A 26391-nucleotide genomic window follows, 5' to 3' on the forward strand; every position below is an offset into this window, starting at 1 on the left:
AACCAATTCTAAATGTTCTTTTTGATCTCTGACAAGTTTTCATATGGGATGTATTATTATATATTTTTTATGAACTGTAATATATATAATTGGATATTTTTCAACACCACTCTCACATAATTTATATGTTTGTCAGATAAAACATATTTTTGCGTACATTGCTTTTGATGTTACATACATACATACATACATACATACATACATACACACATACACACACACACACACACACACATATATGTGTCACTACAGGAATTCGGCTATTGTCTTGACTACTCAACAATATGAAAACATATCAGGCCCTAAATTTTCTAGTACTAAAATAGATTTATGTTTCCCTATCTTGCGATTTATCATGTGAAATCTGAATGTCTTAGTTCAGTTGCATTACTGTCAATAAATTATTCTAGGTGAAAGATGAAAATCATAAACAGTTTAGATAAATAGTTTAAATTATTGCACCAAAGACAGATAATTAGAATAATAATAAAAAAAGGCATATAAAAATGCAAATGTACCTATTGAGTAAAAGAAAGTGTTTAAATATTGTATTGCATTAAACATATTTGCATAATGTAAATTGGGCCATGAAAAATGACTTCAATCAGGTGTTTCTGCTTAGATGTCAAAATGCTAATTTAGGCAAAGCTGTAATGGTTGGAATAAATGAACATGAACCATTACTGCAGCTTAATTTCTAAACTGTTGCTATGGAGCTTAAGCATAATTAGCGAGAGGTCAGCAGAGCTCCCAGGTGGGGCAAGAAGTTAATGCTAATAATAATGGCAGAACAAGAGGAAATAGTGAAGTCAGGCTGTATTGTTACATTAATAGCTTACTTTTGAAGGTTCGGCGGAGGTGTTTTTTGCAGAATTAAAGTCACCGTCATTTTGCCAAATATTATTATACGTATAACTTTATACAAATGTAGCCATGTCATCTATGGCTATCAGCCTGCCCTCACTGGCAGTAAGCCCTAGTAAGAGCAGGCTGCCAGTAGTAATCATGGGTTTACCCCACTCCCTGCAGTGCCCTTGAGTGACAGGGGAGGCGGTGTCAGCTAGGCCTGAGTATATCCAATCCTGGGTCAGACCTAGTGCCCTCCTCCTGGCTGTACTTAAGGGGGATTGCCGCCCACATTCATTAGTGCTTCTCCCCACTTGAGAGAGGCAAGTCACACAGTAGAGAGGCTGAACATTGGGCCTTCACTATAGAGGGGTAGGGAAGAGCTAGGACTGCAGTGAGTGCCCATGGCCTGTAGTGTAGGTCCAGGGACCATCCTTCAGTTGGGTAGCCGATCCAGACACTGCATTGGGCAGGCAACTGCCATGTTACTGTGCTGGTACAGAGATAATAAACCATTCCTGATCAATATACCTCCTGCCTGGTGTGTGATCTTACTGGGGAGAGAGGTAACCGTTTCTACCATAGGAGATCGCCTCCATTCATCTGAAGCCTACGGCAGATGGAAGCGCTGCACTGCTAGAGAGCCACGTGGGTAATGTACCCCAGAGACCTGATCCTGTGTCCCCACAACCATCGGCGGACAGCTCAGCTCTCCTGTTATCAATAGGTATCATGCACCACACTACCTGTAATGGCAGAATCTCCTGTAGGGTGGGGGAAACAACGTTACACAAATAAATGGGTTCTGTGTATCAGTGGAGAGCAGAGTTGCTTTAAAGAACATTGCCATTTTCTGCTCAGTGCTGCATCCTATGCAACAAGTGCATGAATGTTTATTCCACCCGGAGCACATTGGGTAATTAAGTAGCTTTACACCAACTGAGACCGGTTTGATTTTTTTAGAGCACAACAATAGACGGCAAAATGAGGTACAATTTGAAACGTAATCTTTTTAAGCTTGAAATGTAGTCATTATAACACGCGTGCCGTGTAACTCCCTCATAACGCCTCCGATTACCACTGCCAAAGTGGCTAGCTGACACCTGGGAAATATTGGATCCTGGATACTTCAATACCTTCCTTGATACATTGATGTTAAGAGCTGCAAGATCAAAAAGACTCTTCATCCATCTTGCTTCAAAATGGCAAAAATCTGGATATGTTGCGCTGTGTTTTCAAACGAAATATATTATGGTGCTTTAAAACTATGCTGAAGAAAAGGAATTGAAATTGAATAATTGCACATTGTAGTGGCTTTGGACAATGAGCTCAGCTGCCCTTACAGCTGCATGTTTTTATATGTGGCTATACAGTAGTTTGTGGCACCTTGGAGAAATTGCATTGCAATGTGGAAGTTATTTTATGCATAGATCTGAGTTATGCTTGCTGAGCGTATGATTGTAGATTGCAGATTGGGCTTCTGTGACCTTCTCTTAATTAGTGACCCCTAGCACCAGCTGCACAGAGATGCCTTTTAGCCAGGGCACTAAGTATTCTAGTGAATATAAATAAAGAATGGAGAGGTCCTCCCATGGGAAATAAAGACCTAGAAAAGGCAACCTCTGCTCAGCAACAGGGCTAATATTTAAAATAGAAACATTTTCCTAGCACTGATGATTCAGCTGCCTTGACAAGGTGGTTATTCAAATATTATTGGAAATTTGAAGTAAATTGAATGATTTTCAGCATTTGCAGTTGGGGGGAAGTGAGTTTGTATCCATCATTATGCTTATTTTATTACAGACCATTGTAAGCAAATATTTAAACAACATGTTACAACAATTTATTAATGACTGTACTTCAGTTACGCTAGACTCAAATTAATAGTATCACTTCTCAAATACAAGCTAGCCTTCCAATGTAATAACAAGACAATTTATCTACTTGCACCTGCAAAGGTCACACCTGCTGTGTGAAAATGGACCTATTGTTTCAGTTTTACCTACTCTGTTAGGCTGCGGTTCCAGTCAGCACTGTAGGACGCGTGCCCAGCGGGGAGCGGCGCATGCACAGCGCTTCAACGCGATCTGCGGTCTCAGGAGAGAGGGAGAGACTGCGACGGGAGGGGGCATGGCCATGACCTCACGTGACTGGTTCAGCCAGTGAGGGCGTGGCCACGCCTCCGTCGCGAGTACAAAATACAATTTTTTTTTGTATTTGAGAAAACTCATTGCGGAGCGCGGCTGCCAAATGCGCGCCGAGGCAGGTACTGGGCCCGGTCTGATTGGGGGGCGGTGCTTGTGCTGGGACCGCAGCCTTAGGCCTCGATTATAGTTGCTCCGGCTGTGCGCGTGCCCGACCTGGTGATGTCACTCGTGCTATGTGCGCACGAAACCTGCACTGCAGGCCTTGGAGGCAACGGGAGGCGACGCAGAGGCGTGGTGGAGGCGTAGTCATGACATCACGTGAGCGGTTCGCCCTCATTGGCTGAACCACTCACGTGACGCGACCGTCGCGCGGCAAGATCAATTTCAAAAGTCTTTAGAAAAATCGCGCGTTTAGATGCAGCGATCGCGCACACTGTGTGCACCTTCATTGCTTTGCAAATGTCTGTACAGGCGGCGTGCGGCGCACCGCCATTGTGAGCACAGCCTTACTCTGTTATTATCTGTGTGCAGCTGTTTGATTCAAGGTAACAAGACAACAAAAGCACAGTCACTTAATTTGGTAAAATAGTGCGCACTAAGGAGATACCATGATTTAGGTAAGATCTGTTGAGGAAGCTGAAAACTTAGTGAAAAGGAAAAAAGGTAAGAAAAGGCTGGTGCTATGAAGGTAACAGTGCTACAGTACTGTTGGATACAAACCAAAGATAGATTTTGAATGGGGAATGATTATTTATAAATCCGTATCTGGCTGAAAATGTGTCACGCTGTGCAGCCCGCAGACCAGACCTCTGTACTGAGGTGGGATGTAGAGTATACGCACCGACAGCAGAGGGGGCGTGTCCGGGATGTGGCGTAGTCAGGCCTGGATGTAGATAAAGAGTGGTCAAGTACTTGCCGAGTCCGAGGATATAGAAAGTTCCGTAGTCAAAATCCGTAGCTGAGTCCGAGTGTCTTAGAGGTAGAGTAGTCAGTAGGAAAGCTGAGTTCAGGAGCCAGAGGGGGTATTCAGACGAGCCGGGTCAATAGCTGTATGGAATAAAAACAAAGAGAGCATGACACAGGTTCCAGGCAACACAGGTAGCAAGGAGCTATGCAGAGCAAGGAAGTGAAGGCAAAGCAGGATATTTAAAGCGACAGTGACCAATCCGGACGAGGGGCATGGCGGAGGCGTGTGGAGGAGCTGCTCGTGAGTGGCTGAGAGACCAGGAAGTAGTAGAGCACAGCTGAGAGTCTGTAACACCAGTGCCAGAATCCAAGATGGCGATGGCAGAGTTCAAGGTATGCGCTGGGCGGCGGTATGGGTAGCGACGGGGGGCAGGGGCAGCAGCCGCTGCAGTACTGGTAATGGGTAAGGAGGGGTCACGCCGCAAGGGATGTGGCCCCCGATTCCTTACAAAATGTCCATGGGGCAATGCATTGTATGGGTATCCCAGGAGGATGATCAAGAGCCAGATGACAATGGAGATGAGTCACTGAGTCAAACGGCTCAAGTACACCTCACATTCACGAGAGAAGCTAGAAAAGACTATTCTCCAATTAGCAAATACAGGTAACTAAAACACACTTCTACAATGTGGTAGTGTGAAGTTCCCTCTCTACAGGAGAAGCTGGTGAGTGTCTGTGACTGAGATAAACAAGAGACGGTATATATCGGATGAAGCAAGAAATAATTTGTGGAACACTTTAGGTGGCTTTCTGTGCTGTGCAGAAGTGCAGGCAATTTGTATAGGCAGTGGGGTTGCCACAGCAACATCATGCCAGAACTCCAGCCCGAGAGCGACACCCGTGCTGACTTCATCAAGCAACAACACTCACATTTGAACAGGCCCATCGCTAGGGTATGTGCACCCCAGGGGGTGCCGGTATCTCAGCTCAGGTTTAGATGTCACTTCACATGGGCGAATAGGAAGCTGTGACGTCATATGTGGCTTCCTATTGGCACATGTGACCGGAGGATTTAAACATGAACTGAAAAAGAAAAGGAAAGCACTCTCTAAGGCTGCGGTCCCAGTCACCGCCACAGCGCAAGGCTCGGCGTGCGCTGTGCTATCAAGCCCCACCCCCCCAGTGCGGCCGGTCCCAGTCCCTACCTTGTCGCGCACCTTTCCCCAGCGGTGCGTGACAGGTTTTCAGGGAAGCAGGAGAATTTGACCTCGACATCTGCGGCGGGGGCGTGGCCACGCCCCTGCCGGCGGTTCAGCCAATAAGGGCGAACCAGCCACGGGACGTCATGGCCACACCCCTGCAAACCCACAGCCACGCCCCCTGCCGTCGCAAACCTTCCCTCTCCCCCCAGACCACAGATCGCGGTGTAGCGCTGTGCACGCACCGCCCCCCCGCCGGGCGCGCGTGCCACAGTGAAGACTGGGGACTCGGCCTAACTCTTGCCGCACCCTGAGACCTGCCACCCCTAGGCATTGCCTTACCTGCTTACCACCTAGGAACGGACGTGCATGCAAGCATCGACCAGGTTTTTCTTATGTCATCTGCACTAATTCTAGATCCATTATTTCATCATTCTACTTCCAGGAGGTCTTTTCTTGTGCCCGTCTGTTTTTAATGTGTTGTCATTTTAACTGTTTGTGGTATCTAGACGTATAGTAAATAAAATGGTGTTATTTTGGATCATTCCATACATCTTGTGTTGATATTCTTTACAGATATATCTGAGTGCTTACTATAGGGTTTTCTTTGTGTCTTTGTGTGTTTCATATTGGTTTCTGACCCTTAGCACCGCCAATCTCTTTCTTTAGTTTTAGGGATTATTTGATTGGTATTAAATATCTGAGTATTTACTGTATACGGTTGTTCTGATTGCGGTATTTTCTTTGTGTGTGTTTAAAAATATATATTTATGTTTTTTAATATATGTTTTATATATTGTTTGCATATTTTATATAAATATATATTTATATATGACAAGAGAAGAAGTGAATAAAGTAGCGCCACTCATAGACCAGTGAAAAATAATAATAAACCCCTTTCAAAGTGTAAAAAATCAAAATGCAAAACAATCCTATAATGAGTATAACATATGCAATTAATATAAACAAACGAAAATATACACTCAAACATATAAAAAATATATATATAAATATGTATTGAAAAATGTTAGTACAGTCCAAGTGTAAATGTCCAAACCCCAGAATAAGTCCTGATAGGTAATGCAGGAAAACTGTACAGAATCCAAGGGTCCACGGCTGCTCTAAAATGGAAAAACCACTTCCAAGGCAGAATCTATAGATACAAAAAGAAGACAAGGAGCGCACGCCCCATAGTGTGATCCTGTACATTTAATAAAGGGAAGGGAATGGTGGTGGGATTAAAAACACTTACAAAGTATAAGTGATAAACAAGCAGTTACATTTGTTGTGACGAAACGCGTCAGGGACGCACATTACGACACTACATCATCACATTGTTTGCACGCTTTACAGCCGGAGCGTGTGGAAGCTGATTTGAGGCCAACTCGAATGCCACACTGTGTGGAGGACTTCAATCGATCGCGTTAAGGACAGCTGGTGTCGGGTGTTGCCCAGAGATTTCGTTTGGACTGCGAGCTTGTTTATCACTTATACTTTGTAAGTGTTTTTAATCCCTCCCTTCCCTTTATTAAATGTACAGGATCACACTATGGGGTGTGCGCTCTTTGTCTTCTTTTTGTATATATATATATGAATATATTTCCCATAGGAGAAAAAGAGGCAGCAATCGTAATCCAAAAAATGTGTGTTAGATATAAAAAGGCACACAAACAGACCCAACGTTTCGGTCCTCAAAGAGGGACCTTCTTCAGGGGGTGCAGACAAATAATGACGGAGACCAATATATAGCCCAAAGCCCAGTGCAGGCACAGACAAATACAATTAAACAAACAATCAAAATCACCACAAATCCCGCATCTCCGGCAGTCACTGACATCACCCGATGGGCAACATACTGAGAATGGATCAGGTGCGCTCCATTACCAAGCGCGCATGCGTGGAGGCATCAGAATTCTAAGTATGCGCAGCAGCGCATTTCTGGTCACCAGGTAACTAACTTCAGTAGCGAATCAGAGTGAGAACATCATATGTACGCCCCGCGCATGCGCAAAGCCCACTAGTTGTCAGTTCTCAGCTACATAACGAAATCACGCATGCGCAGAGTTGGGAGGATTTTCCATATATGTCAATCAAAATAAAAAAGTTTTATTGATATATAGAAAACATAAACTAATTTAAACCTAAAGTAGTGCTAAACTCAGACAGATAAATGGACATAATATCCATGTTATTACTAGCAGATGTTCCTGTTAAATAATCATGCACCGGACCCTAGTGTTCTAGTGACGTGGCTTCTATATACTCTATGAAGATATATTAGGAGTGTCAGTTACTTAACATGTAACATGTATAGTGACAGACCCACTGAGTGAGGCTGGATAGCCGGAATCCTGCTGTGTATTATGTAGAGCCAATACGTGTTGCTTGTCCACAGTATGATAGACCACTATTGTAAGTGATTCAAACCTTATAACCACCTACAGGCTACATGTGGTCTGTGGTTATCTACCAGACAGTGCATAATCTATGTAGAAGGTGTGCACATGTGGACATTCTGGCTGTTAACACTTTCAAGTGAATAAGGGGTTAAAGTGTGTAGATGAAGGTGAAAATCACTTGAATGCCACACCATTTAAACTGTAGCAACTACGTGTTACCTCATATGCCTCCTGGTAGAGGAGACACCGGGCACTCAACACACGTGGAGTCAGCTGACAAGCAGCTAATGCGGCTTGAGACACACTACACACTTAAAGCGTACTGCTGCAGAGCCCCTATCCTTGCTAGTGGGATCCTTGTATGGCCCACATCTTAGTTAACTCTGATCTAGGTAGTAACGAGTGCTGTGCTGAGAGTGACCGGACAACTGTTTGTCCGTCGCGCTAATGACGTCACACTGACGTCATACCCGACGCGCGTTTCGTTCCTACTGGAAACATCTTCGGGGGTGGGCGGACCTCTGCTCCCGGTGGCTATTAATACAGGCGGCGTTGTTATGGTAACCTACAGCATCATTACGGAGCCTCTGAATGTTGGCGCGAATACCACAAGCCAATCGGGAGGGAGGTGTGTAAAATCACGGACTCCTATTGATCCATAGTACAGTTTAAAATAGTGATGCAGATGATCAAACAACTACAGACATCAGGTTACAATGTTCCAATTGGGCGAAATTGAAACTCACTACATGTTAATAACAGAATGCTTTCTGTATGCATATTGCTAATTTGTTGTATATTAGTATCATATACAGTTGCCAACTGCTGCACAATATATATTGCCAAGTTAGTGGAGAACTAGTTGAATACATAAACCAAAATATGATATTTTCGGACTACTGAGATGCGGGTGTGTAAAAAGGCATGGTGATGTACTAATGTGTGTAATTGTGTATAATATACTTGTTGTCATGCAATTAGAGAGCCAAGGGTGTGAACGTCTATATATATATGTATATACATCAGTACACATACCTATATACACTCTCATGTATATACACACGCATATACTTATACATACAGATATATGTGTGATAATAAGTTGGGCCTCAACATATTGCCATGCCCAGTAGCACTCCGTTTTGACATTTATACACATGTATATATTTTGTGGTAACTTTTGGGGCTTAAATGAGCTTACTGGGTATTTGTGTGTTTTGTTAACTTTGTCCAGCTGGTCACAGCTGATTTGGAAGTTGACCCCTCTCTCCCAGGTTTCAAGCTCGTCCCATCCCACTTTCCATATGCACAGGTCTTTGCATGCAGCTGATTGTGTCAGATCTAATACAGAGTATTCTTCCTGGTATTGTCCAGGTAAATAAGAATTTCAATCAGATTTAGAACCATGCAGCTGATTATGACAGATCAAATATGATCATTCTTCCTAGTATTGTTCAGGTTATTAAGAATTTTAATCCATGTTAGGCCCTGCTATGGTCATGCCTTGTAAGTGGCAGCAGGCTTAAGACGCTTTGGCCAAAGGGTTAAACTAAATGACCCTTTTTACAAGAGAATATATAGGTATTTCACTGTGTATTTGTGCCATTGGATGTAGCACTGGGCTCTGTTTGTGTTTGTTTATAGTTTCCAACAAAAGACCAGAAAGCTATCACAGTAGCCAAGGTACTGTGGGAGAAATATTTTGTGCACTACGATCTGCCAAACCGAATGCACTCTGACCAGGGAAGAGACTTTGAGAGCAAGCTAATCAAGGAACTTCTCAAGTTATTAAACATTCAAAAGTTCAGGACTACTCCCTACCACTTTGAGGGGACGTTCTCCCTGAACGATTCAATAGAACATTATGGATATGTTAAGCACCTTAAAAAAAATCTCAAAAGGGAGAATGAAGCAAGCCCGTTGAGGCAATGGTGCACGCATGCAATTGCACTCGGCATGAATCTACTGGGTATATGCCCTACTTTATGATGTTCGGCAGAGAAGCTTGACTGCCTGTGGACATCCGCCTCAGGGTATCTACCGACAGGGTACCCAATGTGGCGCACTACCGCTATGTGAAGCAACTACAAGATAGTATGCACCGTGCCTTTCAGTTAGCAGAAAGGGCCACAGCCCAGTTAAACGCCAATAACAAGCGGAGGTACGACCATAAAGTTCGCTATCGGAAGTTTCAGACTGGAGACGCTGTTCTCTTACGTAATTTGGTAATTCCCGGCAAGCATAAGCTGGCCGACCAATAGAGAGAAGGATTCTTTGAGGTAGACTCCCAGATACCGGGCCTCCCTGTGTATCGCATACGTGACATCAGTGGCAGGGTAAAGGTTTGGCATCAAAAGTGGGCGATGACGGCTCAGAACCAGAGACTGTAGTACCCTGTTCATTTATGTAACTGTATTTGTAACCATGTATTATTTGTCTTAACTCTATGCCCAGGACATACTTGAAAACGAGAGGTAACTCTCAATGTATTACTTCCTGGTAAAATATTTTATAAATAAATAAATAAATGTAGTAAATAACTCTGAGCCCACTACGTTAGAATCCCTCTCAGCTGGAGGCACTGCACCAAGGTTGTAAGTATATCGCCCCAGGCTCCACGTGGCGGAGGCTTAGGCCCCTGTGAGCCAACAGGTAAAAGGGCAGCATCAGTAGCCATCTTGTTTAGGGGGAAACAGGGCTACACGTCCAAATAGCCTTTTTTCATTAGAAGAAGGTACCTTATCTTCATTATCTTTCTGACACTTATATCGGATAGATGTTTGTTCGAGCACCAGATCCACGCTTCTATTATTATTTATCTCGTTTCTAAGTTTATTTGGCAAAAACCTATTTGCTTTATTTCCTTGAGGGAAAAACTTTTGTTTTGTGCACTTTAGCTATCTTTCCACTCTTTCCATGACAAGCAAATTGAGTTTAGTTCTGACAGTGGTTATTTGTTGTGCTAGCTTCTTAGTAGTAAATTGCTTATTTAATGTTTCAAGCCTAGCAAGTTCCTTTTGAAGTTTTTCAAATCTCTTCCACGCTTTGTTTCTTAAGAAAAGAAGAAAGGCTAATAATGTGTCCTCTAATAACAGATGTATGTGCTAGCCAAAAGGTAAATTCACTAAACTTATGTAACCCATGCTCCCCCACCCTAAGGGAGATGTACTGCGGTTACCTGGTGTTGGTGCTACCTGTTAGGCTCACAGGAGGCTCTGAGCATATGCCGGTGGTAGTGGGGATAAGCAGGACAGGCTTTTCGTGCTTAGTACCTTCTCTTCTGGATGCAACGCCTCCATTCCCACATAATGGTGGGATATCAAATACAGAACATGTAGCACACTGACTCTCATTAAGTAAAAATAGGAGCTAGGAAAGAATAATGGGACGTGGCAAGAGGCAATATAATACTGGGGATATAGATTCTTTTTTTTCTCCCTACCTCCCCTCCCCCCCCTTTTTTTACCCTCAAGTCAAACAACATCAGATCACAAAATCATCACATCAGTTTTATAGATGCAGCACAGTAAGTAAATGTTGGAGGACGGGGTATATACACATGCCAAGCCCCCTGTTATGCTAAACTGGTTTTAAAACCTAGCAAGTGCCCAAAAAGGACATTCATATATGTCAGGATCCATTAATATTGTTTGTTTAATAGGCAATTACACGTCATTGCGGTAATGAAGGAAAGATTAAATCACCCTGGGGGCATAATCCTAAAAATTAAAGTTAAGAAGTAAAGGCCATGTATAAAAGTAATTGAAGTAAAAGTCCCTAACATGTCACCCAGTGCAACAATGTTCTTTTTCTCACATGTTCATAGTGATCACCCTCCAGTGGAGGTGATGGGCCTCCTCAGATTCTCTCCACAGGGAGCAGCCATGTGTAAAAAATACAAATGAAAACAAACATGAAACAAGAACAGAGAAAAGAAAACATGAAGAAATCTTCATCTGCAACCAGACACTGGCAGACAATCAATCCACATCGGAGCCTCATGTACCTCTCTTCACTTTTGGTCACACCCTGTTCAATTCCATCGGGGTACTCTGCGGCTTGGGTGATTGTTGCAGCGCTACGCTGGAACCGGACAGAAGACCCAATTTGCCAAGGATGTGATGGCCATCTTCTGTGCTGCGGATTGTAGTTTGGTTATCATTTGTCGTTATCATTAATTTAAAGAGGAAACCCCCATGAGATATAATGTGATTATCTCTTAATATACTTGTGATAGGCTTCAAACTTCTTTGCTTGGCCAGACTCCGAGACGATAGATCAGGGAAGACGAGCAACTTTTCAAATTCTTCCAAGAGCTCCAGTTGTTGTTTGAGGGGGCCAAGAATCCTCTCTTTTGTCCCACAGTAGTGCATTCACAATACTGCATCTCTCCGTGGCTCCTGAGTTGTATTTCCTGATTTTAAAACTCGGTGCACTCAGTTCATACATACATCTTCAGTAGTCACGTCTGAGAGTAACAACTGAAAAGATTTAGGCCCTCATGCAGTAAGCACAGAAAAGCTGTTTTTCGCAATTTTTTCACCAAAAATGCCTCTGGGATTTTTTTTCAGTAAGCCACGAAAAGCCGCCAAAAACAGTAAAAATCGACTTTTTTTTGCCAAAATTTTTTTTACGGCAGCCGGGCGACGAAAAGCCACTTTTCGGCACTCATCGCCAGTTTTTGAAACACGCTCAATTCTAGTAGCCACGAGCAGCTTTTCGCAGCTCTACAATTGAGATTTTCCCGCAAATCCGTCCCGGCAAAAAAAGTTGGCAAGTTGGTGGGGAGAAGTATCGGCAAGGGAGCAGGACGGGACTTAGAAAATATTTTGGCCTTTTTCTTGCATGGGATTGATGCCGGGTGTCTCCGGAGCTGATAGCCATTGATATAAGCACCGGAGCCCCACGGCATGAATCCGATGCCGGAAAAATGCATTTACAGCCACTTCATTACCTTAGCGGCTAATCGCTAAGGCAATGAAGGGGTTAACCACCCATGCCAGGCTTATTGTGGGTAGCAGGGGTGGGTGACGGGGGTATTTGGCCCTTGGTGGGAGTTTAGGCCTTGTGGGGGGGGTTTGCGGGTGGACTTAACCCCTTCATTACCGTAGCGGTTAATAATATGTAATGAAGGGGTTAACCCACCCGCTACCCACTCGCAAGCCTAAATACCCATCCTTGGGGCTAATACCCCTTCACCCACCCCTGCTACCTACAATTAAAAAAAAATACACACTACAGCCCCACTACCCACCTCCTAGGCCCTCAATAAACATTACTATATATAATACACCTGTGCCCCCAACAACCGCTATACTCCCCTAACATACATATATGTATTTTTTTGGATGCACAGGAATGATACTACAGGCCGGCGGTGGTCCCTGCGGGTGTCTGGGGTCCCGGCTTGCCTGCAGTACCAATTCTGTGCCCCCCAAAAAATATAAAAATACAACAATACTTATAAAAAAATACAACCATTCCCCCCACCCCCCGCACCCTAACACATACACTACAGTAATGGCAAAATTACTATTATCCACACATATGGATAATAGTGCATTTGCCCATTTCAAAAACATTAAGCGGAATAAATAAAATAAATACCTCTTGCACTCACCCTTGCCCGGCTGCCATGATGAAGGCCGTCGTCATCCACACCCTGTCCATGTTCCCCTCCGGTGCTGCAAAACATACACAAGAATAAAAAGAGCCAATATAATGTCCCCTAACCCCTTAAATCACCTTAGCGGTTATTAACCGCTATAGTAAATAAGGGTTAACCCACCCTCCCCCACCACTCACTCGGGAGGCCTAACCACCCTCCCCCACATTAAAGAATTATGTGATTGTTGCCTTTACTGGGATGCTGGGATCGGGAGATTTCTAGGCTGTAAATTTCAGGGTGGGTTTGGCGGAGAAAGTCTTTGCAGAATGTGTCTATGTAGGGAGGTTCCAGAGTTATGGGATACCCCAACAGTTGTATCCGGAGATTGAGTGATATCTTCGGCTACAGCTAAGCGCATTACTCCGCCAACCTCGGACCCTGGAAACGTTCTTACGACTCACCTAGGGTGACCAGATTTACAAAAGTAAAAACCGGGACACATTTAAAAAAAAAATTATAAAAAAAATGATATCACCAACTGCGCCACTTCTCCTTTATGTCTCTCTGCCCCACTCTGTCCCCCCTTCTCTCACACACCCTTTTCTCTCTCCCTCCCCCCATATCCTTCTATTCTCGTTCTCCCCCCCCCCACCCCTACATTCTCATTCCACCCTTCCATGTCTGTCTCTCTCTCCCCCCATTCTCTCATTCTCTCATTCTCTCATTCTCTCATTCTCTCTGTCTCTCTCTCTCTCTCCCCCAATTCTCTCTCTCTCTCCCTCCCCCAATTCTCTCTCTCTCTCCCTCCCCCATCTTCTCTCTCTCTCCCTCCCCCCATTCATTCTCTCTCTCTCTCTCCCTCCCCCCCATTCATTCTCTCTCTCTCTCTCCCCCCATTCTCTCTCTCTCCCCCACCCATTCTCTCTCTCTCTCCTCCCCATTCTCTCTCTCTCTCCTCCCCATTCTCTCTCTCTTCCCCCCACCATTCTCTCTCTCTCTCTCCCCCATTCTCTCTCTCTACCCCCCCATTCTCTCTCTCCCCCCCATTCTCTCTCTCTCCCCCCATTCTCTCTCTCCCTCTCCCCCATTCTCTCTCTCCCCCCATTCTCTCTCTCTCTCATTCTCTCTCATTCTCTCTCTCTCTCTCTCTCTCTCTCTCATTCTCTCTCATTCTCTCTCTCTCCCCAATTCTCTCTCCTCCCATTCTCTCCCCCATTCTCTCCCTCTCCCCCCCTCTCCTCTCCCCTCCCTCTCCCATTCTCTGTGTCTCTCCTCCATTTTCTGACACTCTCCCTCCTATTCTCTGTCTCTCTCTTCCCCCCGCCAACCCCCCCCCCATGCTCGGCTCTCTCTCCCCCCATTCTCTCTCTCCTCCTCCATTCTCTCTCTCTACCCTCCATGCTCTCCCCCCCCATTCTCTGTCTCTCCTCCATTTTCTGTCTATCTGCCCCCACCCCTTATTCTCGTCTCTCTCTCTCCCCTCCATTCTCTGTCTGTCTCTCTCTTTTCCCCACCCCATTCTGTGTGTCTCTCTCTCCCCATTCTCTGTCTGTCTCTCTCTCCCCCCCATTCTCTATCTCTCTCTCTCCCCTCCATTCTGTCTCTCTCCCCCCTTTCTCTGTGTATCTCCTCCATTTTCTGTCTCTCTCCCCTCCATTCTCTGTCTCTCTCCCCTATTCCCTGTCTCCCCCCATTCTTTGTGTCTCTCTCTCCCCCCAATTGTCTGTCCCTATCCCCCCCCCTCCAATCTGTGTCTCTCTCCCCATGCTGTGTCTCTCTTCCCATGCTGTGCCCCTCTCCCCATGCTGTGCCCCTCTCCCCATGCTGTGTCTCTCTCCCCACACTGTCTCTCCCCATGCTGTGCCTCTCTTTGTGTCTCTCCCCATGCTGTGCCTGTGCCTCTCTCTGTGTCTCTCCCGATGCTGTGCCTGTGCCTCTCTGTGTCTCTCCCCATGCTGTGCCTGTGTCTCTCTCTCCCCATGCTGTGCCTGTGCCTCTCCCCATGCTGTGCCTGTGTCTCTCTCTGTGTCTCTCCCCATGCTGTGCCTGTGCCTCTCTCTGTGTCTCTCCCCATGCTGTGCCTGTGCCTCTCTCTGTGTCTCTCCCCATGCTGTGCCTGTGCCTCTCTTTGTCTCTCCCCATGCGGTGCCTCTCTCTCTCTGTCTCTCCCCATGCATTGCCTCTCTCTCTCTGTCTCTCAAAATGCTGTAGATAAGAGAGAGAAATGGCAGAGCACAACCGGAATTATCCAAACAAGAAATTAGGAGGAAAGTGCATTATCCATAAAAATGTAATAGTCATGGAAGGAAAAAGGGCAAGGCATTACCCTACCAACATGTTTCGTGCTACACAGAGCACTTTATCAAGGCATACACATCCCATCATCATTAACATATTTAAAGACTAAGAAATAATTGGCTTACCAATCCTGAACCATATCTGGGATCCTCCCTACAATCTGGGCAATGAGATTCTGGTGTGGGGTCATCAGAGCGCGCACACGCGCCCCTGCAGGCAGCCCCCGCTGCCCACACGTAATCCTGGGCCAGCAGGGATAGGAAAAAACCCCAGCTAAAACGCGCTTGCGCAGAGCCAGCAAAGGGCTTCCTTACCATGGTGACCATGGAGCGTGTCTCATGGGCGGGGGAGTGTGCCAAACGCGCGCCCATCGGCGCCATCCACCACGTCATCCTGGTGCACACGCACCACCAAGGAGGAGAGGGAAAGACACTGGAGTATGCTGTCGGTGGAACCAGCATTAAAGACTATATATCAGGAGGGACCTAAATTCGTATTTAGACGAGCAAAGACAATTTCAAATTTTGTATCGCCTAGCTTATTTCAGTCGGTTCACACAACCAGCTCATCACTTCAAGTAGGAAATTTCAGATGTTCAAATTGAAAAATCTGCAAATATATGAATGTTGGTACTAACTTCTCATCCGCAGCGACAGGTCGACAGTATGGAGCCAGAGCGTTCATTAATTGTAATACGCGCTTTGTGGTCTATCTGTTGACCTGTCGCTGTGGCAAACAATATGTGGGCCGCACAATAAGAGCTTTAAAAACAAGAATTATGGAACATGTGCGACTCATAGAGAGGGGCGATCTTACTCATCCGGTGTCAAATCATTTTTCCTGCTGTAGCTCTGGAGGTGTGGGGGCTTTTTCCTTTTCAGGAATTGAACATGTACCACAGTCCACCAGAGGCGGCAACAGGGTTAATGCTTTAGACCGCCTGGAACTTTTTTGGATATTTACAATGAAGACGAGAGTTCCTATTGGGTTAAACTCAGATTGTGACTTGGGTCCCTTTTTAGAGAATTAACTCTTTCTGTATGGATCTTCGTTATTCATATTGTTAATGTGATCCTATATACATTCTTAAGGGTATTTTTTGTCTTATCCTGTGAGTATTCATATTGATCTAGATTTAGGTATAGAATCTACTTATCCAACCTTTTCCTGTTCTGTGACTATTGTATCGCTCTTTTTCCTTCATTTTCACCTTACCCGTTTTCCAATCTAAAACTTCATAATATTGATGTTAAAGATAGAAAGTTCATGATAAATTTGTTAATATAGTTAACAGAGATAGATATACATTATAATAAATGATTATAAACATTCTGAAAGATAAAAAAATAAGCCATCTATATTCACTTTATGCTATATCCTTATAACAGTACCTTTGGACTTATGGTTTGCATTACTCAGTTTATTGACATATAACTGAGTAGATTAATAACACACATAATAAAAGATACTATACATGTGTATATATATTGTGACATAGTCCAAAGATGTTAGGCAGCTTTCTGCCCCATTTTAGGTCAGAAAGTGCAGGAATAGTTAAAAATGATCCGTTCCACAGCTTCCCATTAACTCAGGCAGCTGGATGGAAAATCCAGACCACAGATTACAATGGCTCTAGTTCTCCTTCACCTGCTCTTCTAATCACATGCACAGGTATTTAGAGCAGAGAGGTTTTGCATTTCACTCTCTCTCCTTAGAGCCTGGAGGCTGGGGGTATCGCTGCTCCCCTGTTTCCAGTTCCGGGGTGGACGGCCCCTCCAAGTATCACAGTACCAGAGGATTTGCCTGGACACTTGGGACCGTGTTCCCACCACGAACAGATAAGACAAAACAAAACAAATGTTTATTGCTGTTGCTAAAAGACTGTGCTGTATCTAATGACCCTAAATGAGAGGGCATTGTTTTAAGCTGGGGAACCAGGTTAGTTGGCCCAGATAGTTCACAGTTAGAGGCTGATTCTGATGTGTAGTTAGTTCCCTGAAAGGGATAGGATTTCTTTATATGATTTGGTTTTTATTTCTTAAAAGTGACACTGTGTGAAATGCTATGACACTGATATAAGTGAACTGCTGAATGAAAATGTCTGAGTGCCTCTAACCTACACATGTTAAAGCTACAGTACCTTACTTGGATGAAAATAAAGCAGGCAGAAGCCTGACTTAAGCAATATAATACTTTGCATAATCCTGTTTGTTATATAGTTAACCCTAGAAGACTGTGTCGGGAAGAACCCAGACAGACGTCAGCACTACAAAAGAGGGGCGTTTGTCACATATGGTGGAGAATGCGGGTCGTGGTTTGTTGTGGAAAGTGAGCGACCCCGTCAGGAAAACAACATGTAAATAAAAAACATATAAAACAATAATTGTGCAGTATTGTGATTGAATATTGACTTGTTTGCGAATCTTGGCTCTGGGGGAGAACCTACTTACAGCAACAATAAGTGAAATTCGCGTTTGCCTGACTCTGTCAGATAGTAGAGAAATGATGAGGTTTCTTTAAGTGGTGCTTCTATCCCCTCTCGGTCATCTCATGTGAGGATTAGTTCAGAAATGGTGAGACTCGATTTCCCATATAGTATATGTGGACAGAGAGCAGAAAAACAGGCCGATGGTGTAGCTTGCAAAAACAGGATTTATAGATAGTAATACTTTAGGACAAGTACTCACACTTTGTACATTGATTTATGGCACATAAAGGTATCTTTTGCGCTTGATCCGCCCGCTGTAGTGTCTCCCCGTCCTCCTCTATCCCCAGGGCTGCCATCGGCAATGGCGTCTGACGTCACTTCCTCTTGGTGTCAGACCGCATCCAATGGCAATAGACTGTAGCGCGCTGAGAGAGGAACCGCGGGAGAATTCGAACGTCTGGAGTCTTCTCTTCCAGTCAGCTGCAGCTTGACTGAGTTGGCTCTGGCTCTACGCGTTTCGCTGTGGCATACAGCTTCGTCAGGAGCGTCATGGCGTGTTGTGTGTGCGCAGTATATTTATGTGATTAAAGTCTAATTGGCTAATCATTGTTAATCTCATTCAGCTCATTTTTGCATGATTTAACCCACAGGTTTGCCTTTACATAGGCACAGTACTCTGTGATAAAAAACTAACAGTCACTGGTTTGCTAATACATATTAAAATACATAGAAAAATTTATACAATCTTTAATAATATTTAGACAAAAAAAGAATTAAATATACAATTAATATAAATTCTACAAAAATAATGGATTACTTAAAAATAGATATTTCTAAAATTCTATGGTTATACACAATATGCGCTAGGGACATCATGGGTCGGGAGAGAGAAGGGATATAGAAAAACATATATTAGTGTATCAGGCATTGTCTTCATATAAAAATACATAGGGAATTCTTAAAGTGATATATACTACATTGATGTTATATTCTACTAGAGGTCGATTTAAAGGAAAAGGTCAGCATAATACAAAGGGGAGCATAAAATTCTCATTAATAAGTAGTATATAAAATAAGATCTAACAAAAGATCCTTATAAAAAATTTTTTTTTATATAACTAGAAATTAATAATAAGAAAATGTATTAGTACCTAAAGGTTAAAATATAATTTAATAATATGTGAGGTAAGGGAGTAGTTATTCAATTAAAAAATTGTTTATTCTATAATATAAAAAATAAAAAGTTGATTACTTAAAATCACCTGTTTAAAATCTTAAAGCTAATTAACAATAAATAGAGCATGCACAGGCAGAGAGATAGGGTGGAAAAAAAGTCAAATGGTATCAAAATTCAATCGTGTAAAAAGGGTAAAATTTCAAAATCTGAATTCAAGCCATGTGGAATTAGTGTATCAAGCTTGTGAATCCAGTACATTTCCCTTTTGCTTAAATCCACCTCTCTAGAACGGCCCCTCCAATGTTGTTTAACACTTTCAATAGCAGTGAATTTAAGACTATCAGGGTTTGATTGGTGATATTTAGCGTAATGTTTTGAAACGCTATGAGTTAGGATACCCCTTCTAATATTGCTTAGGTGTTCGATGATGCGGGTACGAATGGGCCTTGATGTCTTCCCTACATATTGTAACCCGCAAGGGCACTGGAGGATATAGATTACAAATGCGGGTCGACACTAAAGTCTGTGGGTTTGCAAATAAATGCGGGGGTTTAAAATGGCCGCCCAGCTGAAGTAAAATACAGATGCTATGAGTGAAGTCTGTCCCACTGTGTATATCAGTTGTGCTTCTAGCATACACAGAGAATGTGCGAAGTGTGGATGCAATAGCACCCTGAACCCAAACAGAAAACCAAAATGTTTTGCTGAAGAAAAAAAAAAAAAATTGCATCTAGCAAGTGCTGTTTGTAAAGCTAATGCCTTTTGCTGAAGTGAGTGAATTTGCAGCTAGCAAGTGCTATATGTAAGTTGCTGAAGTGAGTGAAATTGCAGCTAGCAAATTGTCCCTGCCGGGTTTCTAAAATGGCCGACGTGAAATGTTTGTTTTGTAATGTACATAATCATGAAAAACAGTGTCCCTTCAGGCCATACGATGATGATGATGATGATGACGACGACGATTCGTATGTGGCCCCTGGAAGAGAGCCGTACCTACAGATGAATTTAGTATGTTGGGCCTGTCATAAAGTAGGTCACATGGAAGATGTGTGCCCCAAAATTTTCAAAGACAAACAGCTGCAAAAGCAAGCAACGCCCTATGAGTGCAAGCAAGATGTGGAAGCTGATACCAGTGAGTGTGTGCCCAGTACCACTGATATCTCTGGAGCTAATAAAGCAAAAAGAAAGAAGAAGAAAAAGAAAACTGTTCCTCAAGTCACAGGGGAAGTGACCGAGCCACTTGAACCTGCGCTGTCAGGACATGCGTCAGAAAGGCGCCGAGATGTGCTGCAGACCGGAGTGACCGGCAGAATTGTCACGGGAACAGTGGCAAAGGAAAAGGAGGAGCAAAGGGAAGCTGAATCCTTGAACCAGGATAAAGAGGCTTTGGTTTCTGCACTCCAAGCTGCCCGCCATGATTATGAAGTCCTGTGGCAGGATTTGGTGAAGGAGCGAGAATGTTGGAAGAAGGTGCAAGAAGCGAACGCAGACTTACAAGAGCACGAGGCTTTGAAGAAAACAGAGTCTCTCTTACGGAGTGAGCTGGAAGAGGTGACGACTAGTCTGGAAAAGGCCAACACCGTAATTGCTATCCTAAAACAGAAATACGGGAAAGCTCTACAAGAGGTTCAAGCACTCAGCACAGAGGTGCAAAACTCACGCCTGGAGGGCCACGGTCTGAACACAGAGCTAGGAATGTTTAAGCAAACCCATGAGATTGCCTTGAGTGAGTTAGAGACTGTAAAGCAAGAAAATGAGACTCTGAAATTGAAAAATTCAGATTTGACTGACCAAGCAGAAAAAGTAAAGAAACAGTTGACTCAGGAAAAAGTAGAAGTGCAGGAAGCACTACAGAATGCATTGATGCACACTCAGAGCCAGCACCAGGAAGAAATGGACGCTCTGAGAACAGAATTGCGACATGTATGCACAAAACAGAATTCTCTCGTGGAGGAACTTAACGTTTTGAAAAAGGAGAAAAGCATTAGAATAATTCAGAAGCACTGCAAAGCACTTATCCAAGGAAGAAGGGAAAGAGAAAATTATCGGCGTAAACGCGCCGCAACTATCATCCTACAGGCTGCCTACAGAGGGATGAAAATTCGTCAGTTCAATCGCCGGAATAAAGCAGCCTGTGTTCTTCAATCATTCTGTGCCAGCATGGTACGAAACAGATTCCTCATTATGAAAGGAGCAACTATAAAAATCCAGTCTCTGACTAGGATGAGAGGGGGGGGGCTTGGAGCACAGCACATCAAAATAACAGGCTGGCGGCAGCGGTAACGTGCAAAAAAACTTTAATACGGCATCATAGCCCTAGTAAAAAAGACAGAACAATTCTCTGACGCGTTTCGTCTGAGAGACTTTTTCAAAGAGTCTCTTTTTGAAAACGTCAAAGAGACGTTTTGAAAAAGTCTCTCAGACGAAACGCGTCAGAGAATTGTTCTGTCTTTTTTACTAGGGCTATGATGCCGTATTAAAGTTTTTTTGCACGTTACCGCTGCCGCCAGCCTGTTATTTTGATGTGCTGTGCTCCAAGCCCCCCCCCCCCCTCCTTTTCACTTACTGCTGGGACGGATGCACGCTCCAAGGAGAGCAGCGGTGAGGTTCCCGTCTCCGGAACCGACAGCCTGCAGGCACCAACGAGGCAGCTAAACGAGTCCCTGCACTCCCTGCTCGAGGACCCGCTGGGAACACGTGACCCGCCAGAGAAGGAACCGCCGGATGGGACAGGCACTCCGGTCAGGTTAGAGGTTACTTTCCCTACAAAGCGGTTAACCCCAAGTGTGCCTGAATCCCATATGTATACAATATACTGTCTTAAGGAACTGTTCTAGTATATGGGGGAACCTACCACACTGCTCTCACTAATTACTTAAGGCAACTTATGCATTAGGTACCTTACCATGGACACTACCGACACCAGTTTGTAGCACCCTCATAGGGGTTCACTCCCTTACCTACCTCTGACTAGGATGACACAGAACAGGATTCGCTATCAAACCCTGAGAAATGCGCCACTGGTTATCCAGCGGTACTTCCGCCTGAATAAATGTAGGCCTCAGGAAAGAGAGGCCCAAGACTACATGCCTGCCGACTGCAAAGGTAAAATGCCACAGGGTACAGCCGGAGTTAGTGAGAGCTCCATCAATGTGAAAGTGCTCCAGGTAATCAGTGATCCATCTTCTAAGTACCATATAATTGCCCCAAAGGGAAAATCCCAAATCTCTGAGAGTGATGGTCGTGAGAAAATACATGGCAGTAAGAAGTACCATAAAGGTTCAAAGGTTGCAAAGCAAAAGCGACGAAGGTTAACGCTGGCCTTGAATTTTTCCGGATCTCGCCACTCTGGGCCACAATATAAAGACAAAGACTATCCGGCCCCAGAGTTCCGTCAGATGCTAAAGAAACAGTCCAGTCATTTGCAGGTTGCAGCGGGTGTTGAAATGAAGTCAGAAGATGTAATGGACTGGAAGTCAAGGAAAAAAAAGGAAAAATGTTTGGGAATGACCAATTTTTATGTTATATGAGTGGACTATGTCACTTAACTTTGCAAATAAGCTAGTGTAGTTATGCTATATTAGGCCTCTAGAATAAGCATTTTGTCAATAATACAATGTTATATTGGTTCTCTGTGTTGAAAATGTAGCTAAACTACAAATTAATATACAGGGTTGATGGCCCTTAAGATTACAAGGCTGTAATATATATATATATATATATATATATAAAAAAAAAAATATTGGTAGCTTCCAATATAGAAAAAAAATGCCCTTTTCGGTTGGTAAATATATAATGAGGTTCATATTCTAGAGTAGAAAATCCCAGGGAGGTAATAGAAATTGTCTGGTTTTGTGAATATATTTAGCATATCCTGGGTTGTAAGAATGTGTGCTAGACACTTATTTTTCAAAATAGTTCCCTAATAAAGAGCAACAAAATATGTTTGCCAAGTATAGTCTCTTATGACGAAACCGATTGTCCATAATTGCCGTGGAAAAAGTTCATATTCGTGTCATGTGAATACTTAATATTGTACTGAGGAGTTAGCTCAAGTATTTCAGGTAGGACGCTCACCCCAGTGAGGTCCATGGCCGCTCACCCCAGTAGGTGTGAGCTGGGGAGGGGGATATGTGACATAGTCCAAAGATGTTAGGCAGCTTTCTGCCCCTTATTAGGTCAGAAAGTGCAGGAATAGTTAAAAAATGATCCGTCCCACAGCTTCCCATTAACTCAGGCAGCTGGATGGAAAATCCAGACCACAGATTACAATGGCTCTAGTTCTCCCTCACCTGCTCTTCTAATCACATGCACAGGTATTTAGAGCAGAGAGGTTTTGCATTTCACTCTCTCTCCTTAGAGCCTGGAGGCTGGGGGTATCGCTGCTCCCCTGTTTCCAGTTCCGGGGTGGACGGCCCCTCCAAGTATCACAGTACCAGAGGATTTGCCTGGACACTTGGGACCGTGTTCCCACCACGAACAGATAAGACAAAACAAAACAAATGTTTATTGCTGTTGCTAAAAGACTGTGCTGTATCTAGTGACCCTAAATGAGAGGGCATTGTTTTAAGCTGGGGAACCAGGTTAGTTGGCCCAGTTAGTTCGCAGTTAGAGGCTGATTCTGATGTGTAGTTAGTTCCCTGAAAGGGATAGGATTTCTTTATATGATTTGGTTTTTATTTCTTAAAAGTGACACTGTGTGAAATGCTATGACACCGATATAAGTGAACTGCTGAATGAAAATGTCTGAGTGCCTCTAACCTACACATGTTAAAGCTACAGTACCTTACTTGGATGAAAATAAAGCAGGCAGAAGCCTGACTTAAGCAATATAATACTTTGCATGATCCTGTTTGTTGTATAGTTAACCCTAGAAGACTGTGTCGGGAAGAACCCAGACAGACGTCAGCACTACAAAAGAGGGGCGTTTGTCACAATATGTATTATTTACCATCTTTATTTCAGCCATGTCACATTGGTACTTGTGAGTTTTTCCTCACATTCAAGCAATTGGATATATTTGTGATCATTTATTTACCAAAATCTTATATTGATCTCTTTTATTATTCTTTATGTCAACGTGATTGTGTTGCGTACTAGCTTCTTCTAGGTATTTGGTTCTAGGCATTATAGTATACATACTTAAAATGATGTCTTTATATACAGACTTTATATACAGACCTCCTTTGATATTATGATTTTCTTCAGGTATCAAAGAAAGGAATTACTGTTGCGTAAGTGTGTTTGTCATTATGTATTTTCATAATAAAGTTTATTTTAAAATAATTTTGAATCTACTTAACAAATATTGTAAGGGATCCTTCCCCGATTGGTCTAGTGATTATTTTCTTGTGCTGGTGCAAATGCACCCCCTTCCTACCTTAATTTTTCTATTTTATTCTTCTCTTTTTCTTTCTTTTCTTCTCTTTTTGTTCTTTTTCTTTTCCTTCTCTCTTTCTTCTTTCTTTCCCCTCCCCCCCACCTTCCCTTCTTTTCTTTCTTTTTCCTTTTCCTTCTTTAGTTTAGTTTTTTTCTTTCTTCTTCCTTCCTTTTCTCTCGCCCCCCCTCCTTCTCCTCTTTCTCTATTTCTTTTTCTGCTTCTTCCTCCCGCCACCTCCCTCGGGCCGCGCTCACTGCGGGGACCACGGGGAGTCCATGGGTTGCTACTGCGCAAGCGCGTTCACCCGGGGCTCCTGTATGTGTCCTGGCAGGCGTGAGGCAACAGGGAGGGGCTTAGGGGTTTCCTCTCTCTTTCCCTCTCCTCCTTGGTGCTGCGTGCGCACCAGGATGACGTGGTGGATGGCGCCGACAGACGCACGTGCGTCCAGCACGCTCCCCCGCCCCCGAGACACGCTCCATGGTCACCATGGTAAGGAAGCCCTTTGCTGGCTCTGCGCAAGCGCGTTTTAGCTGGGGGTTTTTCCTATACCTGCTGGCCCAGGATTGCGTGTGGGAGGCGGGGGCTGCCTGCAGGGGCGCGTGTGCGCGCTCTGATGACCCTACACCAGAATCTCATTGCCCAGATTGCAGGGAGGATCCCAGATATGGTTCAGGATTGATAAGCCAATTATTTCTTAGTCTTTAAATATGTTAATGATGATGTGATGTGTATGCCTTGATAAAGTGCTCTGTTTAGCACGAAACATGTTGGTAGGGTAATGCCTTGCCCTTTTTCCTTCCATGACTATTACATTTTTTATGGATAATGCACTTTCCTCCTAATTTCTTGTTCGGATGATTCCGGTTGTGCTTTGCCATTTCTCTCTCTTATCTGCATCCATCTCCAAGGACGGAGGCACACCCAGAGGTCTGGTGGGATCAACGTGGATGCTGCAGCAGACTCGTGAGTTTTCTTGCTTGCTACATGGTCATATCATTATTCCACAAAAGGATTAGGGTACTATTCATTGGGGTGATCATTAGCCTTTTGGTTCCTGGACAATTTGAGTGCCATCTATGGTGGTTTACCAACTAGGATACCACACCCAGTACCCCTCTACAATCAAGAATATATCCCAGAACTCATATAGGATTCATTATCTTCATAATATTATCATTATAGCTGTACAGCAGGGCCCCGGGTATACGGCGGGTTCCGTTCCAGAGGCCCGCCGTATACTGAAAAACGCCGGAAAGCAGATCCGGCGATTTTTCAGTGCTGCGCATGCGCAAACTGGCATTTTTGCCGTTCTGCGCATGTGCGACCTGCGGTCTGCGCGCGCCACCGGCGGTCTGCGCATGCGCAACTGGCGGTCTGCACATGCGCGCTGGGCGCACCCGCCCGTTCTGCGCATGCGCGATTTTAAAGTCAACATGGTGGCCCCCTTCTCTGTGCCGCCGTATCAGCGGATCATTGAAAAGCGGAGCGCCGAGAAGCGGGGCCCTGCTGTATACAGTTCTTAACACCACGCATTATACTTCTCTCCCCATGCTGTGCCTGTGTCTCTCTCTGTGTCTCTCCCCCCCCCCCCCATTGTGGGAGTATGTGTCTGTGTCCCCCATTCTGCACCATACCTGCATGGGTGGGGGAAGCCATCTTGAGCCCTGGCAGCAGACACCGGAAGTTCTCAGACCCGGCCCCTGCTCTCCTCCCTGCATTGTCTGCTCTCTGCTGCCCCCCCCCCCTCTCTGATGGTCAAAAGCGGGACAGCCACAAAAAAACGGGACATTTTACAGAATGCAGGGCAGCCGGGACAGAGATTAAAAAACCGGGACAGCCATTAAAAAACGGGACTGTCCCGGCTAAATCGGGACACCTGGTCACCCTAGACTCACCGCCAGAGTCCCTGCTGCAGCATCTTCCAGACAAGGTAAATCTGTATGAAGGGGTTTAAAGATATCTGCAGGTATACACAGAGTCCTTAGTATAGCAGGGGCTCCCCAGCA

General features: G+C 44.3%; 1 long non-coding RNA gene across 1 annotated transcript in view; it reads right to left on the minus strand.

The window, feature by feature from the left end:
• Positions 1-3855: 3855 nt before the first annotated feature.
• The window catches only part of LOC142465531 (uncharacterized), an 82248-nt gene continuing 59712 nt past the window's right edge, over positions 3856-26391 (minus strand). Inside the window, exon 3 of the long non-coding RNA XR_012787916.1 lies at positions 3856-4040. This is a non-coding gene — a long non-coding RNA (uncharacterized LOC142465531). The remainder of the gene's footprint in view (positions 4041-26391) is intronic.

The sequence above is a fragment of the Ascaphus truei genome, chromosome 1 (genome assembly GCF_040206685.1).
Source record: "Ascaphus truei isolate aAscTru1 chromosome 1, aAscTru1.hap1, whole genome shotgun sequence".
Taxonomy (NCBI): Eukaryota; Metazoa; Chordata; class Amphibia; order Anura; family Ascaphidae; genus Ascaphus; species Ascaphus truei.